Genomic DNA, 10,000 nt, shown 5'->3' with positions numbered 1-10,000 from the left:
GTTAGCTTCTAAGCCAAGTGCATACTATCTACAGGGCAGCGTGACTTAGCTGTATGGTGTTAGGTTCATACTCAAGAGGTATTGAGTTTATTCCATCACTTCACTTTGTAGCCTTTCACAAGTCACCTCACAATAGCTCACCTGCTGCCCCATAATTACTGAGCTGTTCCAGTCCTTTCTTCGAAGAGATTCTTGAGACAAATTTCCTTTAGAGAATGAAGCAAGGGAATTTTACTCACTATTTTTATTTTTTTTAAATTTATATAACCTGATTGATATTTAAAGTACACGTTTTCTGGCCACCAATAATAGAATGTGTTTTGTAAGGATACAACAGGGTTGATGAAGACTGTGACTGCATTATTAGACATGTGAAAGGAAGCAATGCTTACTTAACTGTTGATGACTGATTAGAGGAGTCGTGCAGTGCTCTGGTTGGTCATCAAAATGGGATCAGCATTATATTATCATATTTAAAAAATTCAGATTTTAAAATACTCTTGTCTTGAAATGTGGTGATGGTCATTTTGCTTCATTGTCATCTGGTAAAGTGGTTTGTATAGTTTGTAAATGACTAGTTACAATATAAATAAGTATGTTTGTGTATTCCATCGCATCTATCTCGTTACTGTTGTTATGATTTGTCTGCACTTTTTGTCAAATAACATTTAAAAAGAAAAATAAAGAGTGTGAGTCATTTATTCTGATATTGATTTTGATGTAAACTGATTTAGATATAGAGAAGAACAAATCTCATCATGTAGCCCTTGTTGTTAGTAAGATTTTTGCACCGATATTTATAATAATGGATTTTTGATGGATTAAAAAAAAAAATGTATTAATTTGTTGATATTAAGGCAGCTGTGTCAGTGGGCCAAATTAATGACTGAATCACTTTAGTTATGTTCTTGCCGGAAATGATTGAGATTATTTTTCTGTTATTTCCCCATCTCATTTTATATTGTAGAATTCGTCCAGTTTTATATCCTTCAAAATTGTGTCTAGGGTTTTTAAATGGTTTTAAAATCTTATTTTGCCTCCATTAGAAGACAATTACAAACAAATATTTATGGTATTACTATTAATATTAAGGGCATTCAAGGAGTTTTATCCTATTTTGCCGTATACCATATGGTATGTTATGTTATGTTAAATAAAGAGGGGAGGGGGTTGCATCTGGGGGCTTTGTCTCATGCTTCACCCTAGGCATTTTTTATGGTTATTTTCCTGGAAAAAATAATTATGATGGTTTGTAATATTATTATAATCATATGATATAGCGCTGATATCCATAGATAGTGCTCAGAGACACTGAACACTTGATTCCTGATGACATCTTATGTACGTTGATTGATTATCCATAGTCCCTCTAAGAATGCTGAGGCAGTGGCATCTTATATGATGCCAAGCTGAAGGGCTTAATCCGTTGTTTTTTTGTTATTTTTTAAAAACATGCCTTGCATTTGGCTTGCCTTGATCTTTTTTTTCAACACAAACACAGTGTCCTATATTTTTGTCTACATGTTTTATTTTGAATTGTTTTTCAAGTTTTAATGAAAAAAGTTTGTTCATTATTTTGTGTAATTCTATCTCCACTGAACTATTGATGATGTTAAATTTTGTTGCATTTGATCATTGGTAGTATAAAGTAATTGCATTTTTTTAAATTTAAAGATTTGCAATATCTTATTTTAGAATCATATTTAATTCTTGATCTAGTTGTTGGGTCTATTTTTAGAAATGCCATTTAAGAATGTTGATATAAGTAGAATAAATATATTGACATAATGACGTATTCAGTTATGATTTAGATATATTTTTTTTTACAATTAAAAAATGTAGATTTAGGAAATAGATTTCAAGTGACATAATTCAGTGTGTCAGGTTGTCAAATATCCAGCATTTGCGTTTAATTTTTAAATTTTTTTCTTTTCTTTTTTTTTTTATTTAAAAAAATTATTTTATTTTATTTAGATTTAACCTTTTACAAAGTTCCTCTTTTATTTAGATACACTTATTTTAGACTTAATGTTGTATTGCTGGCATAAAATGTTTATTTGTTTATTTTGTTTTAATCAGCTGAATGACTTCCAATGTTGACATTTTACTTAGTCATTGTATATGAAATGTGTTATTAAGTCATGATAAGAGGCACAGTGCACCATGCAGTGTCACTTTCTAGTGAGCTCCAACTGTGATAATATTTGTTCATTTGCAGAATTTTATTTCAAGTTAATTGTCTCCAGCTTTTGCCAACAAAGATTGGGATAGGATGAGAACACAAATAAATGTAACTTTATTATATATTGTACTTCAAAGCGATAGCTACTACTTTTCTTGTAGACAATTTTTTTATTTGTTTATTTTTTTTATGGAAAAAAAGGGTTTTAAACTGAAATTGATTAAGGGAGAACTTATGATGCACGAAATAAAAAAGGCTATATCAAAACTAAAGAATGTTAATTCTCCGGGACTGGATGGCGTCCCAGCTGAACTTATAAAAGCGAACAGAGAACATGCAGTGAAAGTCCTACACTCACTGTGCTGCAAGATCTGGGAGACATGTCAATGGCCAAAGGAATGGAAACAAGAAATTGTAATGCTATATAAATCAGGAGACACAAAGGAGTGCAGCAAATACAGAAATATAGCACTCTTTAGTCATGCTAGTAAAATCATGCTATATGTCATCATAGAAAGATGGAAAGTTAAAATAGAAACAGAACTAGCAGAAGAACAGGCCAGTCTCAGACCAGGAAGAAGTACTGGAGACATGCTCTGCGCACTACAAGTCATCATAGAAAAACTAAATGAAATTCACAAAGATGCATACATGATTGATCTTCATAGACTACAGCATAGCATGAAGAACTTTTTCAGACCCTATGTGACATGGGTTTCTCATCGTACCTTGTTGCCCTCATACAATCTTTATTCACAAACCAGAAACTTAGAATTTTCTGGAACAACAAGGCTGGAATACAAGGCTGCATTCTGTCACCACACCTATTCAGCACCTACACAGAACACATAATGAGGAAAGCAGCTGCTGATAATTTTGGAGTCAAAATAGGAGGTCGAAAAATATCAAATCATGGATGACACTGTGGTCCTTACTACCAACCACTCAGAGGCAACAACATTCATTAATGATCTAAACAATGTGAAAAAGCCTCAAACTAAATGCCAAAAAGATAAAGTACATTCAAATTGGAGAAGTTAAAGATTAAACCATACTCATTAATAACGAAGCCTTTGTGAGTCAAATCATCTACAAATTAGCTGTGGAGAACTTGGTAATAATTCAGTCCCAACCTCAGGGAGATACTCTAGCTAAATATTCATTCTTAAAAAGGTCTATTCCAGTCAACAAATTAAACTATGTTATGGTTACACTTATTCCAATTCATCAACCTACTTAATAGTCTCAAGCTACGCATAGAGTGTGCTAACCATTCGCTCATTGACACTATACTTTGAGACTGCTTTTTGTCATTTCATTATTTGCAATAAGCTAATTGTTGGAAAGGTCTTGAATTTCATTTGTCTCAGTTCTTCCATTTCATTAAAAATGTATTTCTGCACCCATCCTTTTGAATGCCAACTTTTACTAATACTCATTTCTCCCTTACAGGGGAGCAGGGGCAAAGACTCACAGATGAAATGGTTTATTTGATAGATGTTCCACAAACTCTTTTTTATACCTACTTGGATTTACTTCTGTTCTCAATGGTACCAAATTCTATCATCATGCCTTTTCCTTGGCATTTACATGACTTCGATTGGCACTAACACCGTTACACTCCGAATAAGAAAGAGAAAACTCAAACATTCCTTTGATATCATGAAAGCACATCTTAGCTTAGTTGTACTTTGGTCACAAGATAAAATCAAATGTCTGATTAATATTGGAATTTTAAAATGCTTATTTGAAGCTTGAACTGAATTATTATTATTTAATATATTAATGACGTCCAGTCTACACTTTTTCCGTTGTTCTCAATGTTATTTTGTGCCTTTAAGATGATACAGTCGACTCCGGATAATCGCAACTCAGTTAATCGCAACTTTCGGTTAATTTCAACATTTCCCAAGAAACGGAATTAATTCTATATAAAAGTCAACAAACGTAATATGTTGTTAATAAATAGTGGACAGGAACATTAACTTCGGTTAATTGCAACTTTAGTTAATCACAACATTTTCGCTGATCCCAAGGTGTTGCGATTATCTGGAGTGGACTGTATTTATATTGTTATTCCTTTTTTTTTTTTTTTCAAAAGATGCATGTTTACCTTTCTGTGTAAGATAGTTTTGATTTTGATTCAACACTGGGTGGGGTCTTTTCTTCATATTATAGTGGGCAGGAAGGTAACTGTATAATTATTATATCGGGAGATGATTTCTTTTTTTTTGCGCCTGTAAATCATCTTTCTTGTTATTAACTGTTATATTTTGTTTTGTTTTGGATTATATAATGATTTGTAAGCATTTGAAGGTATTCCTCTGAGTGGGATCATGTGCGTTCCCTATTTAAACTAGTCCCCCCTGTCAAACTTTTTCTCGTGTGTTTTTAATTGTAACTCCAAAATTCTTTTACTTTATCTGTTGCTGAAATGTCATAAACGTGTCGCAAAATGCCGTAAAAACCTTAAAAACAAACAAAAACATTTTGACTTAATAATAAATATTTTTTGCACATCCCCTTCCCTCAGTCACATACTGTACTTGCCTATTACCTTTGTCATATAACTGGTTGGGGTTCCTGACCTGCCATAGTGGGAAGGGAGGCACTTACTGTGTCTTATATCCCCCTATATCTGTTTTCCAAATTGCTTTCTGTCTTTGTCTTGGAATGAGATTACTTAGTTTTGTCCTGACCCTGGTCGGAGTCCATGGCTGGGAGGGAAACAGTCGAATGTATAGTTATAGTTTTGGGAGATGATATTTTTTTCCTCGTAAATCATCTCTCTGTTATGAATTGTTATTTTTTATTTTTAACTTATGATTTGTAAACCCATGAGTGAATTCCTCTTAGTAGGATCTTGTGCTGGTATCTGGTGAGACTTTTAGGTGATCTCAAACTAAGTACCTACTTTGATAGTGTGCTCTTAGAATCTACACGTGTCCTACGTGAACCAATTCCCCTTTATCTTACCTTGTCTTGGGTGCTTTCATTGTAATTCTAGAATTTTTTGCTATCTTATTTTTTTACTGGCGTTGATATGACCTTAATGTGTTGCGAGCGCCGTAAAAACAAAAACAAACATTTGTCATTTGTTATATAAGATTTGTCAAACGGGGTCATTTTTCAGAAGGTGCCTTGAATAAAAACGACAACAACAACAACAAAAAGGCGTGTTTATCAGATTATTTTTTGATTATGATATTTTTACTAACATTCATGCCATGTTATATTGAAACTCACGTCCAGCATAATCAACTTATAGAAAACTAATTCCTAACTTATTTGGTTATAATATTATAGTCTTCGTGGTTGGGAATGATTTTTGATATAATACGTTATTGTTATTTCTTTTATTAGTGTGTCGTTTATATTTGGTTTATCAGTTCAGATGTCCATGTCAAGATTAATAAAATTGATTTAAAATTTCTTGTCCGTTTTTGCTTTTTAAATTTATTTAATTTAATGAATTTTAAAAAGAATGTTTTGCTGTGGGATTATAATATGGCATTCTGGGTGGGGATCCTGACCTCCCACAGCGGGCGGGGAGGTACATGCTGTGTCTTCTATACCCCTATACCTACCAATTTTCCAATTGTTTTCTGTCGTTGTCTTGGAGTGAGATTACTTGGTTTTGTCCTGACCCTGGCCGGAGTCCTTGTCTGGGAGGAAAACAGTCGAAAGTATAGTTATACAGTGATGCCAAAATTCCGGTGAGGTCAATTTGTTCCAAGGATACCCCCCCCCCCCTCCCCCCACTTTCCAACCACCACTTCATCATCACTGCCACTAGTATTACAACCACCATCAATACCACTACTACTGCAACCACCACCACATCATCATCACTACCACTACAACCCCCACCACCACCACCACATCATCATCAGTACCACAACTACTACTGCAACCACCACCAACACATCATCATTATTACCACTACAATCACCATTACAACCACCACCACAGCATCATCACTACCACTACTACTACAACCACCACCACCACATCATCATCAGTGCCACAACTACTACTGCAACCACCACCACCACGTCATCATTACTACCACTACCACAACTACCATCACCATTACAACCACCACCACCACATCACCATCACTACCACTACTACTACAACCACCACCACCACATCATCATCACTACCACTACTACTACAATCACGACACCACATTATCACTACCACTACTACTACACCACCACCGCCACATCATAATCACTACCACTACTATCTACAACCACCACCACCACATTATAACTACCACCACTACTACAACCACCACAACCACATCGTCATCACTACTACTACTACAACCACCACCACCACCACATCATCACTACCACTACCACTGCAACCACCACTACCACACCATCATCACAACCACAACTACTACAACCGCCACATCATCACTACCACTACTACTACTACAACCACCACCACCACCTACACATCATCATTACCACTACTACTACAACCACCACCACCACATCATTACCACTACTACTACAACCACCATCACCACATCATCATCACAACCTCTAATACTACTACAACCACCAAACACATCATCATCATCACTACCACTACAACCACCACTACCACATCATCATCACTACCATTTGTACTACAAGCACCATCACCACCACATCATCATCACTATCACTTTAACTACAAGCACCACCACCACCTCATCTTCATCACTACCGCTGCTACTACAACCACCACAACCACATCGTCATTACTACCACTACTACTATACTACTAATGCTACAACCACTACTACTACCATTACTACTACTACTACATCTACTATACTGCTACTACTACTACTACTACTACTACTACTACTACTACTACTACTACTACTACTACTACTACTGCTACTACTACTGCTACTACAACAACCACCACTACATCATCATCATCACTACAACTACTACAACCACCAGCACCACATCGTCACCACAACCACTACTACTACAATACAACAACCACCACCACATCATCACTACCACTACAACCACCACCACCACATCATCATTACAACTACCACTACTACATCAACCACCACCACATTATCATCACGACCACGACTGCTACTACAACCACCACTACCACATCATCACCACTACCATTTGTACTACAACCAACATCACCGTCACATCAACATCACTACCACCACTACTACAACCACTACCACTTTATCATCACGACCACAACTACTACAACCACTATACCACCACCACATCATCATCACTACAACTACTACTTCAACCACCACCACATATCATCATCACTTCCACTACTACTACTACTACTACTACAACAACCACCACTACATCATCATCATCACTACAACAACTACAACGACCACCACCACATCATCATCACAACCACTACTACTACAATACAACCACCACCATCACATCATCACTACCACTACAACCACCACCACCACCACCACATCATCATTACCACTTCTACTACTACTACAACCACCACCACATCATCATCATTTCTACTACTACTACAACCACCACTACCACATCATCATCACTACCATTTGTACTACAACCACCATCACCACCACATCAACATCACTACCACCACTACCACATTATCATCACGACCACAACTATTACAACCACTATACCACCACCACATCATCATCATCACTACAACTACTACTTCAACCACCACCATATCATCATCATTACCACTACCACTACAACAACAACCACTATCACATGTTCATTATCACTACCACTATTACTACAACCACTAACACCACATCATCCTCACTACCACCAGTACTAGAATCTCTACCATTAGGTTTGGTGCTTTACTCCATTTAAAATAAGGAAACTTTGGGATTGTATTTGGCAATGTGTTTATGTATCATAATATAATTCTAATCAGTTATCTATTTAGAAATATACAATATGTAAATACAATGCCAAATACCATTCCTATTCCTTTTTCTTGTGTACGTAAATTCCTCTTTCGGCATTGAAATTCCTACGAGTGGTGTCTGAAAATCCTGTGAGCCAAATTTGAAGTTGGCGTCTCTGGTTATAGTTTTTGGAGATGATATTTTTTTCCTTGTAAATCATCTCTCTTTCTCTCTCTTATGTATTATTTTTTTAATGTTTTAAACATATTTGTAAACATTTGAGTGTATTCCTCTTAGTGGGATCTTGTGCTGGTGTCTGGGTGAGATTTTTAGGTGATCTCAAACTAAGTATTTTGATAGTGTGCTCTTGGAATATACATCTGTTTCTTATTTGAACCAATTCCCCTTTGTCTTACCTTCTCTTGGGTGCCTTAATTGTAATCCTAGAACTTTTTACTAAACCATTTCTTCCTTTTTACTGGCGCTGATATGACCTTAATGTGTTGCAAGCGACATAAAACCCTTTTAAAAAAAACAAAACAAACATAATATGGCATTGACCTTCATTGTTCCATTTATAATGAGGACGAGTGAAAAAGAAGAGTGTATTTAACCTCTAAGCGTTTTCGTTTTACTTTTAAAAAATTCTTGATGATGGAACAGCGTACATGACAAGATATGCAGCCTCTAAGGCGCTAAAACAATTTTCGGGCACTCGACAAACTGCTCTACCTTTAGGGTAACCTCCGAATTGGATGTTACATCCATCTCATCTCCGATAGGACGAGAAAAGTGTGAGCAAAATGCCCAATGTAGACCGTGTTGGAAGTCGAGGAACACACCTCATCACCACAGAGATACATGATTGATTAGTGCTATTAATTGATAAGTTTAGAGGTCCCTGACCTCCCATAGTTGGCAGAGAGGCACTTACTGTATCTTCTATCCCTCTGTATCTGCTTTCCAACATGCTTTCTGTCTTTGTCTTTGGAATGAGATTTCTTGGCTTTGTCCTGGTCCTGGGAGAGGGAAACAGTCAAATGTATAGTTAGTTTTGGTTGATGATATTTTTTCCTTGTAAATAATCTCTCTGTTTTGCACTGTATTATGTTTGTTTATGCATTATATATGATTTGTAAACATTTGAGTGTATTCCTCTTAGTGGGGACCTGTGCTTGTGTGTGGATGAGACTTTTAGGTGATCTCAAACAAAGTACTTTGATAGTGTGCTCTTGGAATCTAATCTACATATTATGTTTCCTATTTGAACCAATTCCCCTTTGTCTTACTTCTTTTTGGGTGCTTTAATTGTAATTCTCGAACTTTTTACTATCCCATTTCCACTGGCGCTGATATGACCTTAATGTGTTGCAAGCGCCAGCTCTCTCTCTCTCTCTCTCTCTCTCTCTCTCTCTCTCTCTCTCTCTCTCTCTCTCTCTCTCTCTCTCTCTCTCTGTTTTTCTTTGAATGATGAACATTGGCCTCATAGGTGGGCGGGTCTATCTCCTCGATACGCCAACCATTATCTTTTCCCTCTGCACCCTTGTTCTGGACCATCTGGTTTTGCCTCAGCCTGCTTGAAAACTTTTGCTCATAGGGAAACAACCCTAATTGATTATATTTTTTTTGGTAAGAGATGATATATACTTTTCTTCGTGATTTATCTCTCCTTACTGCTTTGTCATTCTCTTACTGATGTGACTTTTGTAACAATTTGAGAGTAACTCTTTGATCTGGAATGAACTTATTTGTTGCTTTAACCCTGGTCCAGGTCCATAGCCTTAAATGAGGGAAGCTGTCAAATGTATGGCTCAGTTTATTTTATTTTATATTATATATATTTTTTGTGTGGGGGAGGCGGGGATGGGGAGCTGGGGCAACGACGGGATAAATATCAAAGGCAG

The 10,000-nt window shown here is 36.2% G+C and overlaps 1 protein-coding gene across 1 annotated transcript in view; it reads left to right on the top strand.

Moving 5' to 3' along the window:
* The window catches only part of LOC144968850 (uncharacterized), a 37,020-nt gene extending 31,405 nt beyond the window's left edge, over positions 1-5,615 (top strand). The window contains exon 26 of the mRNA XM_078907601.1: positions 1-5,615. This exon is cut by the window's left edge and continues 484 nt beyond it. The gene's annotated coding sequence lies outside the window, so the exon portion shown is untranslated.
* The last annotated feature ends 4,385 nt before the right edge of the window (positions 5,616-10,000 follow it).

Source organism: Berghia stephanieae, chromosome 3 (assembly GCF_034508935.2).
Source record: "Berghia stephanieae isolate SIO BIC M18660-M18661 chromosome 3, UCSD_Bste_1.3, whole genome shotgun sequence".
Classification (NCBI taxonomy): Eukaryota; Metazoa; Mollusca; class Gastropoda; order Nudibranchia; family Aeolidiidae; genus Berghia; species Berghia stephanieae.
Note: the sequence above shows the minus strand (reverse complement) of the source record. Positions and strands in the feature narration are given on the sequence as shown.